The 23,657-nt window shown below is 38.7% G+C and overlaps 1 pseudogene; it reads left to right on the top strand.

Moving 5' to 3' along the window:
• The window catches only part of LOC104668172, a 42,834-nt pseudogene extending 20,197 nt beyond the window's left edge, over positions 1–22,637 (top strand).
• Positions 22,638–23,657: the final 1,020 nt, after the last annotated feature.

The raw sequence follows: 23,657 nt of genomic DNA on the forward strand, positions 1-23,657 counted from the left end.
GAAATTGATAGACTAGTTCTTTATACACACACACACACACACATACACATATTATATATATGCATGTATATGTATGTGTGTTCATATACATGTGTACACATGATGTTTCCCTTCTGAAAGGGCAGAAATGAGTATAATGAAATAAATAAATGTGGCATCATGGACTTTAGGTGATCATAATTGAGTAGTTAATTTCACATGGGTCACACTTCACCTTTTGGGTGGGATAATTTTCCTATTATATAGAGCTCTTCTTATGCTATAGGATGCTTACAAATCTGACCCTGTATGTTACTAATGCCCCTCCAGTCATAATGACAATGAAAAATGCACCCACAGTGCTTTTGATGACTCATTTTGGTCCCTATGTATTACAGGAAATTTCCGAACTTTCCTACATGGGGAATAGGGAAGGGAGAGAGAGATTGTCTCCAGCGGAGAACCACTCTTAGAATTTTAAATGTATTGGCTTTAATACCAAACACATGTGGATTTTTTGTGGATATGTATGCACTAATTTAAAATAATTTTAATTTAACTTTTAAGGCTTAATAAAGTATTATCAGGCAAACACCTTTGACATCACCACTCAAGGAAAGAAGTAGTACTTTGTCAGTTAGCCTAGATACTTCTCCTATGTCCCCTATCTCAGCTGTAACCCCCCCATACTCTCAAAAGTAACTGCTCTTCTTTTACTCTTTTATAGTAATCACTATTTTTTTTTGTGTGTGTGTGTGTGAGACAGAGTCCGGAGTCTTGCTCTGTTGCCCAGGCTGGAGTGCAGTGGTGTGATCTCGGCTGTCTCTAACCTCCACCTCCAGAGTTCAAGTGATTCTTCTGCCTCAGCCTCCTGAGTAGCTGGGATTACAGGCAAATTTTTGTGTTTTTAGTAGAGACAGTGTTTAACCATGTTGGCCAGGCTAGTCTTGAACTCCTGACCTCAAGGGACCTGCCCGCCTCGGCTTCCCAAAGTGCTGGAATTAAAGGCATGAGCCACTGCACCTGGCCTATAGTAATCACTTCTTAAATTTTTATTTTAGCTTCATCATTTAAATGTATGTCTCTAGTCACTATATTTATTTCATTATACTTTTAGAATCTTCTATATCAGCCTTTTCAATCTATAGTTATTCTCTTCATTTCTTTTTCTCAAAATTAATCTGTGGAAGAATCTTGGATGTTTACTTATTTCAGGCTTAGGGCATTAAATATATGAGATTAGCACATTTTTTGTTTGGAAAGAAAAACACAGTAATATATTTTATATAGTCAACCTATGTTTAGTCAGTCTGTCACAACTATGCATTGGTTCAGAAAAATATTGTCATTTTGGCAATATTTGTATCTGGGGATAATGACTCCTGACTTTCATCAGTTAGCATTAGGGCCAATAAACACTTATGTAAACAGTGAGATTAATAATTATTTCAAAAACAACAAGCTTTGATTGGCTTCCAGGGATGCTATTAACAACTCTTAGCCCATACTTATTCAAGAATGATGTCATCACTTGAGCCATATATAAATCACTTTTTAGATGATATAAAGTGATATAGAAAATAGCTTTTGCTTTCAACATTTTCTCTGTGCCCAGTTGTTACTTCATGACTTTTTCCTTCCAAATTAGAAAACAATCAAAGCCTGGTCACTTTGTGGGATCATGATGCTATAGTTTGGGCTGCTTTTTTATTTTCGTAGTTCTCTACTTTAAGTCAGAATGATTTTAGAATATCAGCTTACAGAATAATAGAGAAGGTAAGTAGCTATTTGTCCTTTCGAAGTTGGCAGGTAGATTGATTGCCTGGAAATCTGAGTGCTGTTCAAAACCAGCATATTGTGTTTTCTGGTTGTAATCACAGTACATATTCATTACAGAAATCTTTTAGGAAAAATACAAAGAAAAATAACAAAAAATACAAAACACATGCCTTACTGACAGAGTTCATTCTCATTTTTCCTGTAAGCGTGTATGTTTAATGATCACTTTCAGGGACAGCATGCCACTGCCACTGCCCAAATCCTGTCCTGTTAGCACTGTGACAATGCTGCTTCTCATTTTGCACTGTGTGCATTCCTCTCTCCTGCTATGCAGTATATGTGCTACTATACTGTTGAGGTCGCCACTGTAAAGGCTCCCACCATGTTAACTCACCCACAATATAGCTTTGCCCACAATTCTGCATGGGACTGTCTTCTGTTGCACTCTTCAAAAGAAGTGTGTCTCATCCCAAGACCTTTGGACTACAGCGAGCAGACTTGTGGGACAGGTAGGTTCTCAGGCTACATTGGTCTGGACAGTTAATTAGAAAGTCAAGTAACAACTAAATCTATTAATCTATAGCCCAGGCCAATAACCTTCCTTGCTAGCTGTCACAGAAGCCCTCTCCTTCATCTTAAGTTGGAAAAGAGCTCATCATTAAGGGGCTTCATAAACTTTATTCCATCTTTATTTTTCATGTGATCTCTTAGCTTCACTAAATATTTATTGAAGAGCTACCTATTTTTAGGTCTTCTGCTAGTGGTTTTGGGACCCAGATTGATAAGTAAAGTGCATTTGTGGCTCTCAAAAGAGTATTCATTTCAGTAGTTAATTAATTCTAAACCTATTACACAAATTTATATTTGACACTGCCTGGCACAGTGAAGGATCAGTAAGTGTTAGTAAATGCAATGATTAGTAATCATCATTAGCTGAAGGATCCATGTAGCATTCAAATGAATATGATCTGTAAGTAGTCAGAAATGCAAAAACAGATTTAAGAAAATACATGTGTTCAGGCCGGGCGCCGTGATTTACGCCTGTAATCCTAGCACTTTGGGAGGCTGAGGCAGGTGGATTGTCTTTGCTCAGGAGTTTGAGAACAGCCTGTGCAACACGCCCTGTCTCTACAAAAATACAAAAAATTAACTGGGCATGGTGGTGTGTGCCTGTAATCCCAGCTACTCAGGAGGATGAGACAGGAGAAGCGCTTGAACTTGGGAGATGGAGGTTGCAGTCAGCTGAGACCACATCACTGCACTCCAGCCTGGCAGCCTGGGCCACAGAGCAATACTCCATCTCCAAAAAAAAAAAAAAAAAAAAGAAAGAAAGAAAAGAAAATATACGTGTTCAATTATTTGTGTGATACATTGCCCATCCATCTGTAATAGCTTGAATGGTCCTAGAAAACAATCGACAAAGCTGGTAAACTGCAATTGTGCAATTGTTTGCACACTTTCAACTTTATTCAGAAGACACATATGGCTTTATCGGTTCATTCTCCAATAATGCATAGTGCTCAACAAATTTGTATAACAGGTTTAGAATTAATTAACTACTGAGATGAATACTCTTTTGAGAGCCACAAATACACTTTACTTATCAATCTAGCTCCCAAAACTACTAGCAGAAGACCTAAAAATAGGTAGCTATTCAATAAATATTTAGTGAATGAATGAACTCATGGATTTAAACAACCATACTCAGGAATATTGCGAGGCACATCTGTTTTCAGTTCTTCTAAGAAAAGTAGGCTCAAAGGCCTATTATATCATCAAAAGTTATTAAATTCATTGTAGGAATTGTTCCAAGTTCATGACTGCACTCTGAATGATAATCTGGTAAAACTAGAATGATAATCTCATAGACAAATAAAATATCTCTTAACTCATTCATTTATTGGTGTACTCAACAAACATTTATGAGCACTCACTATATACCCCTTACCCCTACCGTCAATATTAAGCAATGGGAATATAACAATGTCAAAGACTGGCATAGTTCCTACTCTTATTAAATTTGCAGTCTAATAGAGGAGACAAATAAATAGCTGATTTCAAGAGTATACAGTCCATGCTAGAGAAATACATCGCCTAACCCAGTGGTCTTCAAACTTGGTGGGCATCGAAATCATTTGGAAAACTTTTTAAAAACACAATTTGCTGGACCCAACCCAAGAACTTCTGATTCATTGCATCTGGGATGTGTCCCAAGAAGTTGTATTTGAAGTTCTCAGGTGATGCTGATGCCGCTGGTCCAAGGATAACACTTTGAGAACCACTGACTTAGACTAAAGGAGTGTTAGGCTGAGCTAAACTCTGCAATCTCATTATTTCAATTATAATTGAGGCCAGGGTAATTCACTGAAATACTAATTTGTATAGATATATTTATTGCTTTCTGGTTTTCAAGGAGAGAGCTGATCTGTAGCCATTTTTTGCCACATATGTTTTTGGAAAGTGTAAGGCAGAAGCTTTTTAAACTAAGCGGCCTTTTGTAAACATCTACACTCCATTTAAAAGAGTTTATGAGGCAGTTGCAGTGACTCATGCCTGTAATTCCAGCACTTTGGGAGGCTGAGGTGGGACAATCGCTTGAGGCCAGGAGTTGGAGACCAGCAACATGGCAAGACCACATCTCTAAAAGAAAAAGAAAACCAAAGCAAGAATGCATATCCCATTCACAACAGACAAAAGAAAAAAACAAACCTAGGAATACCTCCAACCAATGAGTTGAAAGATCTCTGCAAGGAGAACAACAAAACACTCCTGAAAGAAATCAGAGATGACACAAACAACTGGAAAAATATGCCATGCTCATGGATTAGAAGAATCAATGTTGTTAAAATGGCCATATTGCCCCAAGCAATCTACAGATTCAGTGCTATTCCTATCAAACTACCAATGTCATTTTTCACAGAATAAGAAAAAACTATTCTAAAATTCAGATAGAACCAAAAAGGAGCCCAAATAGACAAAGCAATCTCAAGCAAACAGAACAAAGCCGAAGGCATCACATTTTCTGACTTCGAACTGTAACATAAGACTATAGTAACCAAAACAGTACCATACTGGTACAAAAACAGACACATAAACTAACGGAACAGAATAGAGAAGCCAGAAGTAAAACTGCAAACCTACAGCCTTGTCCATCTTTGAAAAGGTCTACAAAAACAAGCAATAGGAAAATGATTCTCTGTTCAATAAATGCTGTTAGGATAACTGGTCAGCCATATGCAGAGGAATGAAATAAGACTTCTACTTTTCACCATATACAAAAATTAACTCAAGATGGATTAAATATTTAAATATTTAAATGTAAGACTTCAAACTATACATTCTTAGAAGAAAACTCCATTCTGGACATTGGTCTTGGCACAGAATTGATGGCTACGACCTCAAAAGCAATTCCACCAAAACCAAAAATTGACACATGGGACCTAATTAAACAAAAGAACTTCTGCACAGCAAAAGAAACTGTCAACAAAGAAAACAGACACACTGCAGAATGAGAGAAAACATTTGCAAACTATGCATCTGACAAAGGTCAAATATCTGGACTTTATAAGGAACTTAAACAAATCAACAAACAAAAAACAACCCCATTAAAAAGTGGGTAGAGAACATGAACAGACACTTTTCAAAAGAAGACATACAAGTGGCCAACAGACATGAAAAAAGTGCTGTAAATCACTAATCATTAGAGAAATATAAATCAAAACCACCATGAGGTATAACCTCACACCAGTCAGAATGACTACTATTAAATAGTCAATAAATAATAGATGCTGGTGAGGCTGCAGAAAAAAGGGAATGCTTATACCTTATTGGTGAGAGTGTAAACTAGTTCAGCCATTGTGGAAAGCAGTTTGGATATTTCTCAAAGAATTTAAAACGGGACTACCATTTGACCCAACAATCTGATTATTGGGTATATATCCAAAGGAAAATAAACCATTCTACCAAAGAGACATATGCACTCATTCATTCATCAGAGTACTATTCACAATAGCAAATACTTGGAATCAAGCTAGGTACCCATCGATGGTGGACTGGATAAAAAAATGTGGTGCATATACACCATGGAATACTACACAGCCATAAAAATGAATGAAATCATGACCTTTGCAGCAATATAGATTCAGCTGGAGGTCATTATCCTAATCAAATTAGTATAGGAACAGAAAACCAAATACTAAATGTTCTCACTTATAAGTGGGAGCTAAGCTTTGGGTACACATGGACACAAAGATGGGCAACATTGACAGTGGAGACTCCACAATATGGGAAGGAAGGAGTGGGGCAAGTGCTGAAAAAGTAACTTTTGGATACTATGCTCAGTACCTGGGTGATGGGATCAGTCACACCCTAAACCTCAGCATCATGAAATATACCAATTGCGTGTATTGGTATTGAGATCCAGCAGAAAGAAGAAATTTCGGTTGTGCTAGAGAAATCTGGGGTCAGTGATCAGAAATCTGTGATCAGAAGAGAAGCTTGCCCCATTTCATGATCATATACTAGAGACATGACAAGATCATGTCCAAGAAACATGGCAAAAATGGGGCATCAAAGGAAAATGGTCCTGGGTCTGAGGGCTCCCAGCCTTGCCTGTGATTCCCTTACCCAAAACACGGAGCACAGTCACAACAGAGGAATCAGACTTACAGGAGCCACACAAGTTGTGGAAATGGACATTCAGAGATTCTAAGAGATAACAAAGGGACTAATTTATCCCCATCCCCAAGAATCTGGTATGACATAAGACTGAGTCCCTGACAATGCTGGAAGAGAAGAGCAACACAGCAGAAAGGGTTTCTTGCTAGGTGAACACAGGGAAGCTGTGGCAATGATTTAAATAGGTTGAATTGTAATGAATAAGTATTATTTCCGACATTTCTAAATTTGTGGGCTCAGATTTATACTTGTCTCTATTAGTTCATGAGGCAATTGTAAAATCAGTTTAAGAGAAATTATAAAACCAGTAAACCATCACTTGATATATATTTTTCATGAAGTTTTTTCTTGAGGGGGAAAGTCTAACAAAGAACTTCATACTTAACATGGGCTCAAGAAATATTTGTTAAATTGAAATGACCGTATTAGGATGTTTCCAAATTCTCCATGTATATCCATGCTAAATATACACTTTAGGACAAGTGACATGGTATATTTTAAGAGAGGCAGTGTAGTGCTTGGGTTGAGGGAATAGGTTTAGGAATCACCTGCTTAAAGTATATTATACGATAATTTTGTAACCTTAGACAATTAGCTAAATGTTTTGTGCCAAGTTTGCATTTGAAAAACGAGTGTAATAATAATGCCCACCTCTCAGTGTTGTCACCAAGATTAAATGAATTATATCTTTGAGGTTTTAAATGCAAGATTTCAAAATTAATGACAATGTATAGGCTGTAGCCAATTTGCGTGGGTGAGCTCATGAATAAGTTCCAAATAGATAAGAATGTGCCCTTTATTGTATATTCTCCTTGCAGACTTGGAATTCAGAACCTTTCTCAAAAAGCGTAGAATTTGTTGTTATTGTTGTTAAACTGTGATCTGTTTTAAGGTTTGATGAACTGAGATCCTGCAAAATATTCAGTGCATTAACAGTGACAGTTTTAACACTGGCATAGAAACACTCTCAAGATATTTAAACATTAGCTAACTTGATTGTCTTTGGACTTCAATGCTGTCTTTATATATTTTTGTCCTTCATAACTCAGGTTATAAAAATATCATTACCTGAGCTAAAAAATGTGCAGGGCAACCACCCATCTTCCAAGTGTGGTCTGTAGAACATGACATATTACATAGGAGAATAACACAGGGGTGGGTTTCTCCTTGGTTATTTCGTTATACTAAACATCTGTACATTTCATTTTAGCTTGTATTATAGTTGGCTTTCTTGGTTACAGGCACACAGAGTATCCATTCCCCAAACAAGCTCTGTTTCTTGTAACTCACCATCTCCTTTTTAATTCCTTAATTCCACTGGCAATTTGGAGTGGTCTGCTTACTCATGTTGTGTCTGCAGTTCTGGAGTCTTAGCCCTTGAGTCATGTAATTTTGGAAATCTTTGCCTTCTGCCTTATGTATTAACAGCAATCAGGCAGCCTCTTAAGACCTTCCTGGAAACATCCCAAAATACCTCAACTTTTATTTTGGTTTTAGTTTGAAGAAATATCAGTCAAGTTATCCCTGAGCTCCTAATTTTGACTGGCCACCCAGCTGAAGACAGCCTTAGAGATGTCTAGTTTGGCAAATCAACATCCTTGGCAGCAATTTGTGGATTTACTAAATGTCACACAACCAATTTGTATTATTGAGGTACCAAAATCACAATTTAGCTTTTTATTCCAAGGAAAACTTTTTCTATGACTGATGGTTAGTACTAGAAATTCCTTCCTTTCTTATTTAGCTGATCAATGAAAGATTAGGTTCCAAAGTAGGAAAAAAACCATGGAATTAAAGATTCCCTAAGTAAAGAAACCTATTTAAAAAAAAATTAGTAGCAATTGAGGGATAAAAGGGTAGATGAAACTCTATAATCAGAGTTTATAGAATATGTGTTAATACACATATTCAATAAAACCTTTTTAACCTACTATATACAGGATACATTGCTAAGTCACAGAGAAGGTGTGAAAAACTAAGACCCATTTTCTTGTCCACAAGAAGCTTATGTTCTAGATTGAAAGGCAAGAAGATAAACAGGTGATTTCAATACAGAGTGCTAAGTGCTATATTAGGAGGAAGTACTTAGTATGACAGCACTAAGATAAAGCACCAGGAACAATATGGGGTTTGGGGTTAGAAGAATTTTCCTGGAGGTGTTCATACCTAAGCTATAATAAGAAAGGGGTAAATAATTTGGCCAGGAAAAGATAATGCATTTTGAGCATTCTAGGCAAAGGAAATAGCCGTGCAAAACCTCAATTATTGCAATCAAAGAGGGAAGGTCTTAGAAGTTCTCACTCACATATTATGTTAATTTTGGTAAATTGTAAAAGTAGCCACAGATTCTTCCCGTTTGTTGCATCCAGGTTCTTACAATGTGATGTCACAACTCCTCCCATAAAGAGGTGGGGTATATATTTCCACCTCTTGAGTCTGGGGTGGCCATGTGACTTGTTTTAGTCAAAAGGACATAAGCAAATGTGAAAAGCTGCTTGTGCTTTGGAGCCTGGCCTCTTGCTGAGCTAAAGGCCTGAGACCACCACATTTTATGAGCATGAACAAGCCTGCAGGGGGAAAGAGAGATCCCACAGAAAAACTGAGGCATCTGGGCTGACAATCTGCCAATTGCCAGGTAGGTAAGAGAAGCTGTCTGTGCGAGGCAAAATTAGCTTCACTACCCTGCAAAGATGTCCATATCCTAATCCTCAGGACCTGTGAATATGTTATTTTACATGGCAAAGGAGACTTTGAAGATGTGGCTAAGCATTTTAAGATGGGAGGATTATCCTGGATCATCTTGGTGAGTTTATTATAATCACAAGGGAGACAGGAGACTCAGAGTCAGAGAAGATGGGGTAATGGAAGCCAGGGTAGATATCATAGAGAGATTTGAAAATGGTATATGGCTGGCTTTCAAGATGGAGGGAGGAGTCATGAGATAAAGAATGTAAGTGGCCTCTAGAATCTAAAGAAGACAAGGAAACAGATTCCTCTCTAAAGCCACGAGAAGGAACACAGGCCTGTGGATATCTTAATTTTAGTCCAGCTAGACTTCTGATCTTTATTTAGAACCCTCAGGAAATACAAACTATAACAAACAGTTGTTTTAAGTTACTACATTTTGGGGTGATTTCTTACACAGGAACTGCTAAAAAATACACTGATCTATAAGTTCAAAATAAAAAGCAAAAGAGTATTTATATAAAGCTACTTAGAGATAGTCATTTTCTAACTCTCCTGTGGACTTTTATGTGGGTTCTTTACATCTTCTGAGATTCCAAATGAAGATTTCACCCATTCTTTCATCCAATACAACCTGGTTGTCTATTGTCTGAATAGTAATGAACTAGACCCTGCAGTAGAAATTGGAACTTGTTTCTGCTTTCAAAGAGCAATTCTGTTCCTAGAAGTCTCATCCTGAATATGTTGCTTAAGTCTCTAAACTTCAGTATCTGCATCTTCAAAAATGGGATAGTAATAGTACTTAGCTTAGAGAATTGCTTTGAGACTCAGATGCGAAAATGCTTATAAAGCACTCAGCTTTACATGACATTCAGTAAGTATTCAATAAATGCCAGCAGAATTGAAAAGAGATGAGGGAAAACTAGATGGCAAATAAAAAGTCAGAAAGATAGTAATATGAGAAGTAACTCTTATTTATTGTTTATGATGCTCTGGAAAACTTATGCTTATGTTTAGTAATAGTGACAACAACTCTGCAAGGTAGATTTTGTTATTTTTACTTTACAAATGCCAAAATTGAGATTTCAAAGGTTAAGTATCTTATTGGGTTGGTGCAAAAATAATTGCAGTTTTGCCATTACTTTTGATGGCGAAAACTGCAATTACTTTTGCACCAACATAATACTTGACACCACACAAGCAGCCAGTAGCACCAGGCATCTAACCCTGCACTGTCTAATCCTAATGTCCTTCATCTTCCTGTATCAGGTGGCCTACAGGTGACTGTGGCTAAATCAGCTGCAGCCAGGGTGGTCTTTTAAAAAGACATATCTGATTCTGTCAGCCATGCTTTTAGAGCTCCCCATTGCCTGTAGAATCAATTTCAAAATCCTAACATTGTCTCTAAGGCTTTTCACCATCTAAATTTCCTTCTCCATATTGCTTCCCTGTTCTCTGGCTATACTGACTTCTACCAGCATGGCGAACATGACATGCTCTCCCCTACTTCAGGATTCTTCACACTGACTGATCTCTCTCCTGGAATGCGTACTTTCTTACATCTTGGACCAGCTAACTCTGGCACGTCCTTCCCACCTCTGTTTCCATATAAGTTTCTTCTCTGATACTTAGATTCCTTGGCTATGTCTTTTCTTCAATCTTTTTTCTTTTTCTTTTTCTTTCTTTTTTTTTTTTTTTTTTTGAGACGGAGTCTCGCTCTGTCGCCCGGGCTGGAGTGCAGTGGCCGGATCTCAGCTCACTGCAAGCTCCGCCTCCCGGGTTTACGCCATTCTCCTGCCTCAGCCTCCCGAGTAGCTGGGACTACAGGCGCCCGCCACCTCACCCGGCTAGTTTTTTGTATTTTTTAGTAGAGACGGGGTTTCACCATGTTAGCCAGGATGGTCTCGATCTTCTGACCTCGTGATCCGCCCGTCTCGGCCTCCCAAAGCGCTGGGATTACAGGCTTGAGCCACCGCGCCCGGCCTCTTTTTTCTTTTTCTTTCTTATTCTTTACCTTTGAAGTTCCTTGTCTTATCGCCAGTCTTTCCCTGTAGTAGAAACCACCTGTGGCTGTTTGATCCAATAGTTTATCTTTTCTGGACACTGTCTACTGTACAAAGGAATGATCTCTCAGAATCTCCATTTCTAAACTTCATTACCATTCCCCCCCTTCCTGTTCTCATCCTGTCCATTCACGCAGAGTTGAGCATCTAATTTAGGTGACCATTTTCTTCATTCTACCAAGACTTTGGAGTTTTGAACAAAGAGATGTAGAGTCTAAAGGGGGCAGAAGCTGAATTGTGTTAACAGCTCTCTAAAGCTAAGTCCCATCAGCTCCTACCTCTCAGTCTACAATTAGCCCTGGTTCCTATTCTTCCCAAGCTTGGTTGTTCACCTCATCTTTGGATTTCTAGTTGTTTTCAGTATCCTTCCAATACAGTCCTCTTTATCCTTAAACTAGCCAGATATGGTTTCTCTTACTGCCAGGCTGTGAACTCTATGAATGTAATTTGAGAATTCCTTCTCATTTTCCACCTGTTATAAACCTGTTCAACACCCTGATATTTTTGGAAGCATAATGGAAAAGACACTCATTAGTCTCTATATTTATCTTTCAAAAATTTTGATGTTTGGTAGACTCTTTCAAAAAAGCTTCCATATTGATAATTATTTCATTAAAACAAGTCAACGTAAGCCTAGAGCCTCCATGTCTGTGACCATTGCTTCTCTTGCACTCTACTCAGCTTAGACAAACTCATCTCTTTGGAATGCTATGAGAGGACATTCTGTCCTTTGTTAAGGGACTCGACCAACCGCAATTATATTATTATGCCTACGTCTGTTGAAAAATTCCGGGGCGGAGCAAGATGGCCGAATAGGAACAACTCCAGTCTCCAACTCCCAGCGCGAGCGACACAGAAGACCGGTGATTTCTGCATTTTCAACTGAGGTACTGGGGTCATCTCACTAGGGAGTGCCGGACAATCGGTGCTGGTCAGCTGCTGCAGCCTAACCAGCGAGAGCTGAAGCAGGGCGAGGCATCGCCTCACCTGGAAGCGCAAGGGGGAAGGGGATCCGTTTTCCTAGCCAGGGGAACTGAGACACACAACACCTGGAAAATCGGGTAACTCCCACCCCAATACTGCGCTGTAAGCATACAGGCATTCCAGGAGAATATATCCCACACCTGGCCGGGAGGGTCCCACGCCCACGAAGCCTCCCTCACTGCTAACACAGCAGTCTGCCGCGATCTATCCGCAAGGCAGCAGCGAGGCTGGGGGAGGGGCGCCCGCCATTGCTGAGGCTTAAGTAGGTAAACAAAGCCGCTGGGAAGCTCGAACTGGGTGGAGCTCACAGCAGCTCAAGGAAGCCTGCCTGTCTCTGTAGTCTCCACCTCTGGGGACAGCGCACAGCTGAAGACCAACAGGGGAAGTAGCGGGAGCCGGTGCAGACGCGAACGACTCTGTCTGACAGCTTTGGGGAGAGCCGCGGATCTCCCAACGCGGAGGTTGAGATCTGAGAACGGACAGACTGCCTGCTCAGGTGTGTCCCTGACCCCTGAGTAGCCTAGCTGGGAGAAATCCCCCACTAGGGGCAGTCTGACACCCCACACCTCACAGGGTGGAGTACACCCCTGAGAGGACACTTCCAAAGGAAGAATCAGACAGGTACACTCGCTGTTCAGCAATATTCTATCTTCGGCAACCTCTGCTGCTGATACCCAGGCAAACAGGGTCTGGAGTGGACCTCAAGCAATCTCCAACAGACCAACAGAGAGTCCTTCTGACTGTCAGAAGGAAAACTATCAAACAGGAAGGACACCTATACCAAAACCCCATCAGTTCGTCACCACCATCAAAGACCAGAGACAGATAAAACCACAAAGATGGGGAAGAAGCAGGGCAGAAAAGCTGGAAATTCAAAAAATAAGAGCGCATCTCCCCCTGCAAAGGAGCGTAGCCCATCACCAGCAACGGATCAAAGCTGGTCAGAGAATGACTTGGACGAGAGGAGAGAAGAAGGCTTCAGTCCATCAAACTTATCAGAGCTAAAGGAGGAATTACGTACCCAGCGCAAAGAAACTAAAAATCTTGAAAAAAGAGTGGAAGAATTGACAGCTAGACTAATTAATGCAGAGAAGATCATAAACGAAATGACAGAGATGAAAACCATGACACGAGAAATACGTGACAAATGCACAAGCTTCAGTAACCGACTCGATCAACTGGAAGAAAGAGTATCAGCGATTGAAGATCAAATGAATGAAATGAAGCGAGAAGAGAAACCAAAAGAAAAAAGAAGAAAAAGAAATGAGCAAAGCCTGCAAGAAGTATGGGATTACGTAAAAAGACCAAATCTACGTCTGATTGGGGTGCCTGAAAGTGAGGGGGAAAATGGAACCAAGTTGGAAAACACTCTTCAGGATATCATCCAGGAGAACTTCCCCAACCTAGTAGGGCAGGCCAACATTCAAATTCAGGAAATACAGAGAACGCCACAAAGATACTCCTCCAGAAGAGCAACTCCAAGACACATCATTGCCAGATTCACCAAAGTTGAAATGAAGGAAAAAATCTTAAGGGCAGCCAGAGAGAAAGGTCGGGTCACCCACAAAGGGAAGCCCATCAGACTAACAGCAGATCTCTCGGCAGAAACTCTACAAGCCAGAAGAGAGTGGGGGCCAATATTCAACGTTCTTAAAGAAAAGAATTTTAAACCCAGAATTTCATATCCAGCCAAACTAAGTTTCATAAGTGAAGGAGAAATAAAATCCTTTACAGATAAGCAAATGCTTAGAGATTTTGTCACCACCAGGCCTGCCTTACAAGAGACCCTGAAGGAAGCCCTAAACATGGAAAGGAACAACCGGTACCAGCCATCGCAAAAACTTGGCAAAATGTAAAGACCATCGAGGCTAGGAAGAAACTGCATCAACTAACGAGCAAAATAACCAGTTAATATCATAATGGCAGGATCAAGTTCACACATAACAATATTAACCTTAAATGTTAATGGACTAAATGCTCCAATTAAAAGACACAGACTGGCAAACTGGATAAAGAGTCAAGACCCATCAGTCTGCTGTATTCAGGAGACCCATCTCACATGCAGAGACATACATAGGCTCAAAATAAAGGGATGGAGGAAGATCTACCAAGCAAATGGAGAACAAAAAAAAGCAGGGGTTGCAATCCTAGTCTCTGATAAAACAGACTTTAAACCATCAAAGATCAAAAGAGACAAAGAAGGCCATTACATAATGGTAAAGGGATCAATTCAACAGGAAGAGCTAACTCTCCTAAATATATATGCACCCAATACAGGAGCACCCAGATTCATAAAGCAAGTCCTTAGAGACTTACAAAGAGACTTAGACTCCCATACAATAATAATGGGGGACTTCAACACTCCGCTGTCAACATTAGACAGATCAACGAGACAGAAAGTTAACAAGGATATCCAGGAATTGAACTCATCTCTGCACCAAGCGGACCTAATAGACATCTATAGAACTCTCCACCCCAAATCAACAGAATATACATTCTTCTCAGCACCACATCACACTTATTCCAAAATTGACCACATAATTGGAAGTAAAGTACTCCTCAGCAAATGTAAAAGAACAGAAATTATAACAAACTGTCTCTCAGACCACAGTGCAATCAAACTAGAACTCAGGACTAAGAAACTCAATCAAAACCGCTCAACTACATGGAAACTGAACAACCTGCTCCTGAATGACTACTGGGTACATAACGAAATGAAAGCGGAAATAAAGATGTTCTTTGAAACCAATGAGAACAAAGATACAACATACCAGAATCTCTGGGACACATTTAAAGCAGTGTGTAGAGGGAAATTTATAGCACTAAATGCCCACAAGAGAAAGCAGGAAAGATCTAAAATTGACACTCTAACATCACAATTAAAAGAACTAGAGAGGCAAGAGCAATCACATTCAAAAGCTAGCAGAAGGCAAGAAATAACTAAGATCAGAGCAGAACTGAAGGAGATAGAGACACAAAAAACCCTCCAAAAAATCAATGAATCCAGGAGTTGGTTTTTTGAAAAGATCAACAAAATTGACAGACCGCTAGCAAGGCTAATAAAGAAAAAAAGAGAGAGGAATCAAATAGATGCAATAAAAAATGATAAAGGGGATATCACCACTGACCCCACAGAAATACAAACTACCATCAGAGAATACTATAAACGCCTCTACGCAAATCAACTAGAAAATCTAGAAGAAATGGATAATTTCCTGGACACTTACACTCTCCCAAGGCTAAACCAGGAAGAAGTTGAATCCCTGAATAGACCAATAGCAGGCTCTGAAATTGAGGCAACAATTAATAGCCTACCCACCAAAAAAAGTCCAGGACCAGATGGATTCACAGCTGAATTCTACCAGAGGTACAAGGAGGAGCTGGTACCATTCCTTCTGAAACTATTCCAATCAATAGAAAAAGAGGGAATCCTCCCTAACTCATTTTATGAGGCCAACATCATCCTGATACCAAAGCCTGGCAGAGACACAACAAAAAAAGAGAATTTTAGACCAATATCCCTGATGAACATTGATGCAAAAATCCTCAATAAAATACTGGCAAACCGGATTCAGCAGCACATCAAAAAGCTTATCCACCATGATCAAGTGGGCTTCATCCCTGGGATGCAAGGCTGGTTCAACATTCGCAAATCAATAAACGTAATCCAGCATATAAACAGAACCAAAGACAAGAACCACATGATTGTCTCAATAGATGCAGAAAAGGCTTTTGACAAAATTCAACAGCCCTTCATGCTAAAAACGCTCAATAAATTCGGTATTGATGGAACGTACCTCAAAATAATAAGAGCTATTTATGACAAACCCACAGCTAATATCATACTGAATGGGCAAAAACTGGAAAAATTCCCTTTGAAAACTGGCACAAGACAGGGATGCCCTCTCTCACCACTCCTATTCAACATAGTGTTGGAAGTTCTGGCTAGGGCAATCAGGCAAGAGAAAGAAATCAAGGGTATCCAGTTAGGAAAAGAAGAAGTCAAATTGTCCCTGTTTGCAGATGACATGATTGTATATTTAGAAAACCCCATCGTCTCAGCCCAAAATCTCCTTAAGCTGATAAGCAACTTCAGCAAAGTCTCAGGATACAAAATTAATGTGCAAAAATCACAAGCATTCTTATACACCAGTAACAGACAAGCAGAGAGCCAAATCAGGAATGAACTTCCATTCACAATTGCTTCAAAGAGAATCAAATACCTAGGAATCCAGCTTACAAGGGATGTAAAGGACCTCTTCAAGGAGAACTACAAACCACTGCTCAGTGAAATAAAAGAGGACACAAACAAATGGAAGAACATACCATGCTCATGGATAGGAAGAATCAATATCGTGAAAATGGCCATACTCCCCAAGGTTATTTATAGATTCAATGCCATCCCCATCAAGCTACCAATGACTTTCTTCACAGAATTGGAAAAAACTGCTTTAAAGTTCATATGGAACCAAAAAAGAGCCCGCATTGCCAAGACAATCCTAAGTCAAAAGGACAAAGCTGGAGGCGTCACGCTACCTGACTTCAAACTATACTACAAGGCTACAGTAACCAAAACAGCATGGTACTGGTACCAAAACAGAGATATAGACCAATGGAACAGAACAGAGTCCTCAGAAATAATACCGCACATCTACAGCCATCTGATCTTTGACAAACCTGAGAGAAACAAGAAATGGGGAAAGGATTCCCTATTTAATAAATGGTGCTGGGAAAATTGGCTAGCCATAAGTAGAAAGCTGAAACTGGATCCTTTCCTTACTCCTTATACGAAGATTAATTCAAGATGGATTAGAGACTTAAATGTTAGACCTAATACCATAAAAACCCTAGAAGAAAATCTAGGTAGTACCATTCAGGACATAGGCATGGGCAAGGACTTCATGTCTAAAACACCAAAAGCAACGGCAGCAAAAGCCATAATTGACAAATGGGATCTAATTAAACTAAAGAGCTTTTGCACAGCAAAAGAAACTACCATCAGAGTGAACAGGCAACCTACAGAATGGGAGAAAATTTTTGCAACCTACTCATCTGACAAAGGGCTAATATCCAGAATCTACAAAGAACTCAAACAAATATACGAGAAAAAAACAAACAACCCCATCAAAAAGTGGGGAAAGGATATGAACAGACATTTCTCAAAAGAAGATATTCATACAGCCAACAGACACATGAAAAAATGCTCATCATCACTGGCCATCAGAGAAATGCAAATCAAAACCACAATGAGATACCATCTCACACCAGTTAGAATGGCAATCATTAAGAAGTCAGGAAACAACAGGTGTTGGAGAGGATGTGGAGAAATAGGAACACTTTTACACTGTTGGTGGGATTGTAAACTAGTTCAACCATTATGGAAAAGAGTATGGCAATTCCTCAAGGATCTAGAACTAGATGTACCATATGACCCAGCCATCCCACTACTGGGTATATACCCAAAGGATTATAAATTAGTCTACTACAAAGACACATGTACACGTATGTTTATTGCGGCACTATTCACAATAGCAAAGACTTGGAATCAACCCAAATGTCCATCTGTGACAGACTGGATTAAGAAAATGTGGCACATATACACCATGGAATACTATGCAGCCATAAAAAAGGATGAGTTTGCGTCCTTTGTAGGGACATGGATGCAGCTGGAAACCATCATTCTTAGCAAACTATCACAAGAAGAGAAAACCAAACACCGCATGTTCTCACTCATAGGTGGGAACTGAACAATGAGATCACTTGGACTCGGGAAGGGGAACATCACACACTGGGGTCTATCATGGGGAGGGGGGAGGGGGGAGGAGGGAGGGATTGCATTGGGGAGTTATACATGATATAAATGATGAATTGATGGGTGCTGACGAGTTGATGGGTGCAGCACACCAACATGGCATAAGTATACATATGTAACAAACCTGCACGTTATGCACATGTACCCTAGAACTTAAAGTATAATAAAAAAAAAAAAAAAAAAAAAAAAAAAAAAAGAAAAATTCCAGAGAAGGTTAGAAAGAAGCATATGGGATTTTGGCTTGAATCAGATTAAATCAGTTTGGAATGAAAAAGCAAAGATAGTTTGAGCAGTGAACTAAATGTTACAACTATGAAAAGTATCGATTTTACTACAAACTTTTTTTCTTCTTTGAATGTCCTATATATCGTGCATTCAGTGGTGTTCTTGTTAGTGTGAATGAAGCTATTGGTACTGTAAACATAACTTCTGTTACGTGATGTCTAGCTCATTTGAGTTATACTAGTATACTACATCAATTTCTTATCTATTGTCTTGCATTTTTATTGGTACATCATAGTTGTGCATATTTTGGGGTGCTTGTGATATTTTGAGACATATATACAATGTATAATAATCAAGTCAGGGTAATTGGAATATCCATCACCTCAAATATTTATCTTTTATTTGTGTTGAGAATATTAAAATCTTCTAGCTATTTTGAAATATATATAATATACTTATATATTATATGTAAATAAGGTATATATATCATATAGAAGATACATATTGAAATATGTAGTATATCTTATGTATGTCTTATATATGATATATATTGAAATATATAGTAATTACAATTATAGTTAATGATAATTTATTATCATTCATTATTGTATTATCAAATATTAGAATCTATTTCTTCTCTCTAACTGTATTTTTATGCCCATTAACCAACTTTTCTTCATCCTCCTATTTTTTAACTATCCTTATTATGCATGTTTCTCACTCAGTTTGGGTTCTATGGTCATCAACTCTATGATACCCTCACCAGAATTATTAATTTTCTGCTACTCTTTTCTTTTTCCACATTACTGCAATAAATCCTCAAGACTGAATTCAAGAACTCTCTTCCCTGTTTGAACATATAGGCTACTGAACAGTGCAGAAGTAAGACTGTATAACTACCAACTAAAACTACTGTTTTCAAGTCCAGTGGTGCCCTCAGTATTGCTTGGTAATTTTTTTCACTAAATGTGGGTTAACAGCCTCAACCTTTTCTCTTTTAGTAGATTACTTTGCCTCAGTTTTCATAGACAAAATAGAGGCCATCAGATATTCACAATTTCTCTTCCCCACATTATAAAACTTCCCATGGTAGTATCCATCGTTCTTTTCTGTATAAGGGAAAATGAGTCAATATTTATCAGCTGCATGCTTTTTGTATCTCCAGCCTAACCCGAACTCTTGAACTACACTCATATTTCTTATTACTTATTAAACATCTCTACTGGGTATCCAATACACTTTTCAAACTTCACTGATTGAAGTTGTCCCATCATCTTCCCCATGCCAGGTAATGGCAACTCGCATCCTTGCAGCTCTTTAGGCTACACACTTCGGAGTTATCCTTGCCAGCCAAGTCATTATCATATCTTGTTTGGACTATTTCAATAACCTCCTAATTTATCCTCTTTCTCCCACAACATTGTGCACCTGCAATCTATTCTCAACATAGTATCTGGAGTTATTCTGCTAAAAATGTAAATCAGATTACATTTTCTGCCCCAAACTATCTATTGTGTTCTCATTTCATGCCAAGCAAAAGCCGAAGTATTTGCAATGGCCTTTAAAGCTTCATACCATTGGGTTCATCATTGCCTCTTTGACCTCGTGGCCCACTATTCTCCTCAATCGTTCATCTCCTTGTTGTCTCTTGACTATGGTGGCCTTGTTTGGCCTTGGGCCTTTGCATTTGTTGTTCCCTTTGCCTGGAACGGTCTTCTCCATGATATTTGCCTGGCTTTCCCTTTACTTACTTTGGATTGTTGCTTGAATGTTTTCTTCTCATTGAGGCATTCTTTTTTATTTTTATTTTTATTATTTTTTAGATGAAGTCTCACTCTTGTCCCCCAGGCTGGAGTGCAATGGCATGATCTCAGTTCACTGCAACCTCCGCCTCCTGGGTTCAAGCAATTCTCCTGCCTCAGCCTCCCAAGCAGCTGGGATTATAGGCGCCTGCCACCACACCCAGCTAATTTTTGTATTTTTAGTAGAGACGGGGTTTCACCATATTAGGCAGGCTGGTCTCAAACTCCTGACCTCAGGTGATCCACCCACCTCGGTCACCCAAAGTGTTGGGATTACAGGTGTGAGCCACCACGCCTGTCCTCATTGAGGCATTCTAATCACTTTATTTAAAATTGCTTGATACTCTACACTGTTCTCTATCTCACTTTTATGTCTTAATCTTCTCCATAGTGCTTACTACCATCTAACATTCTGTATATTCATTTTGTTTGCCTCCTCTGACTAGAATGCAAGATCCATAAAAATGGGATTTAAAAAAATGTACCACTATACTTTCCAGTGGCTATGACATTGCTGGAATATAGTAGAACTTCAGTAACGAATTTTGAAATGAATGAATCTTTTTTTCCTTGCTAAAGAACTTTGTTTATACACTGAATCCAACTTTACTGCCCTCTTTAGGAACTGATTCACCAGTTATTCTCAGAATTTCCTGTGTTTTTCCTCTCTTTCATCTTAATATAGTCTTTAGGCTATAACTGTAATTAACAATCACTAATCTCTTTAAAAATATCTTCCCTGTGGTTTCCAGTTTAGGCTAATTTTCTATGAAAATTACAGTAAAGAAACACAAGATGGAATGAATGCCTAGGAAATATAGGAGACTGGAAGACAAAATTAGATTTTGAAAAATATCTGGAAATTGGAAAGAAGATGGGAGCAAGATGAAGGAGGAGACAGAGTAGAGGCAGCTATAGCTCAGAATATATGGAAGGGAGCTTTGAGGGGTGTGTGTGTGTGTGTGTGTGTGTGTGTGTGTGTGGTTGGTTGGGGCCACTGTCAGCTCATCTTCCTGGTGGTGCCTAGAGCATATTTGGACCCCCCATTGACAGGGAGAAAGAGCAGTAATGAGAAGTAAAGTTAAAAGGAGGGGAGTTATTTTTTTGATATATGTGTATGTATTGCATCAGTCTGTTCGCCCATTTCCTCTCCCCATTGTTACACACAGAGTTGTTCACAGGTGAGTTAGAATGCTGAGATTACAAGGACTTCTTTATACATCCAGTGTTATAGCCATGTGTTGCTAAAAAAATCCTAGTGCAAAAGTCAATATATTTGCTGACACTGTACTAACTACTTAAAATCATGCCACATTTCATTCTTCATATTTAGGTCTTGACTTTTATGTACAGTTGTTTTTGTTAGATTTTTATAATTAGATTTCTGCTAGAGAGAAAAAACACACTTTTTACTCGCATTAACTCTTTCAATTTCACAACAAATCTAAGAAAAATGCAACAACTGGAAAATTAAAACAACTGGAAACATTAAAAGTATCCATCAATATATACAAATATTGATTAAGTAAATTATAGTGTAATTTTACTATATATCATGCAACTTTTAAAAGAAAGGGAAGTAGATGTGTGTGTCCTGAGGTGGAAAAATATTGAAGACACGTTTTCTATTGAAAAAAGCAAAGCGCATGACGGGATCTATGGACTAGGCACATGGACTGGGAATTAGAAGGGAGTGCTTAGAGCACAGTCACCTGAAATATCAGAAATATCTGAATACCTGAAATATCTGAAAGTTTGCAGTTTCTGCAGATTGATGCAGAATGCAAATGCCAGGAGGGAGAGACCTTGACCACCAGAGTGCAGGATGATGCTCATTCTCAAACAATTTGGTTTTTTGGATATCATAAGAAAAATGTCCAGGGAAAACAGAGACACTGGGGAAAGATAGTTGCAGTAAAGAAGAGCAAAAGAAAACAAGAAAAAGAAAGAAGAAAAGCCAATTGTGCAGAAAATCCAGGAATCTGCCCCCAACACAGCAAATATTTTCTGAGATCTCTAAGCAAAGAGATTCTTTTGGAAGACAAACACTCAGGACAAAGGCTGTGTATCAATTTGAGTATGACCTACCACATGACAAAGAAGGAATTGAGTAGACTGGCTGGACAGATATGAAGGTTGTATGGTTCAAACGAAATCTAATAGGCCATTTTGGATCTGCCTCACTGGATTCACGGTAGACAGTGTCCTGTGTGAAGAGTGAAGATGAATTTTCTAGCGACTTCATAGACATAAAAGAAGACTTCTTTTAGTTTATTTCCTCTGGAAACCCTTGTGTTTCCGACTCCTAACTCAGAATACACTCTTGAAGATGTTGATATAAACAAAGTTTGGATCTTTGATGGACTTGTAGATGAAAGCATTCGGAAGAAGGTGACATTTTGAAAGGCCCAGGAATACTCTTTCAAGACAGCCCACTTGTCTGTCATTCCAGGGATACATGATCAGACACCAACGTGGAAATAACTATCATTTAGGGATGGTGGCCATCAATCAGGTATTTGATATTCTATCCACTTATTTTGAGACTCCTAACTGGCCTGAAGCATTGAAGAAGGGAATTTTTTCCAGAAAAGTTATATTCTTCAGAGCACAGTGGGAGGATGGGCCTAAGATTGCAGCTGCAGAACAAAGCACTGGAGGCCCTGACCAAAGAACAGGGCAGAGGGTGGCAGTGACGCACACTTGCCTTTACTTGACATCTTGGACCTTCACAATAAGCTACTAATGACAGGGACCGCATTTTGTACTCTTTTGTACTCTCCCATACTTCCTGGCTCCCAGGACATACCCATATTTATATTAAGTAAAAACATTTACATAACAAGGAATTAGCCCCAAACCACATGGCTTTGGATGTGTTTTAATTCATCTTTTGTACATATATCATTATCTGTGAAACACCTACTCTTTAGAGATTGTTCAAATAATAAATATTGTTGTATAAAAATTAAATAATTATCATTATAGAAGAAAAAAAGCAAAGCACAGCACAGTGCATAAAGATGATTCATTTACTCTGTGTGCTTTTTAAAAGAAGTATATCAATAGATACATCTATTTTGGTTATGTGCAAATATTCTTTTTCTTAAGTTGAATTACACAAATTGGGATTGACAATTACCTTTGGGATAGGTGAGAAGCAGGGAGGCTTCTGCTATTTATTTGTCAATTTTCTAAAATGTCTGTAACCTTGGGTAGGTGGGAATTATGTCGTGTTTGTATTTACCTTTCAGGATATGTGTATTTATAATATAAAGATGTATTACTTATAAAATTTACATTAAAACATACTTATATAAATATAAAAATATTAAAAAGCAGTGGTTGAAGGTAGAGGTGGGGTTTGGGACGATTGTTTTCATTATAAGACAGCATACTTTTGATTTTATTTATTTATTTATTTTTTGAGATCTTGAGCTTGTATTACTTTTACTTTGTGGAAAATAACAAGAAATATAGAAAAAAGGATAAAGGCAGCAGAGGAAAAGCATTTGAGAGCCTAGCCCCAGGCACCAGACTGCTTAGGTTTAAATCTTAGGTCTGGGCCAGGCGCGGTGGCTCAAGCCTGTAATCCCAGCACTTTGGGAGGCCGAGACGGGCAGATCACGAGGTCAGGAGATCGAGACCATC

The sequence above is a fragment of the Rhinopithecus roxellana genome, chromosome 9 (assembly GCF_007565055.1).
Source record: "Rhinopithecus roxellana isolate Shanxi Qingling chromosome 9, ASM756505v1, whole genome shotgun sequence".
Lineage (NCBI taxonomy): Eukaryota > Metazoa > Chordata > Mammalia > Primates > Cercopithecidae > Rhinopithecus > Rhinopithecus roxellana.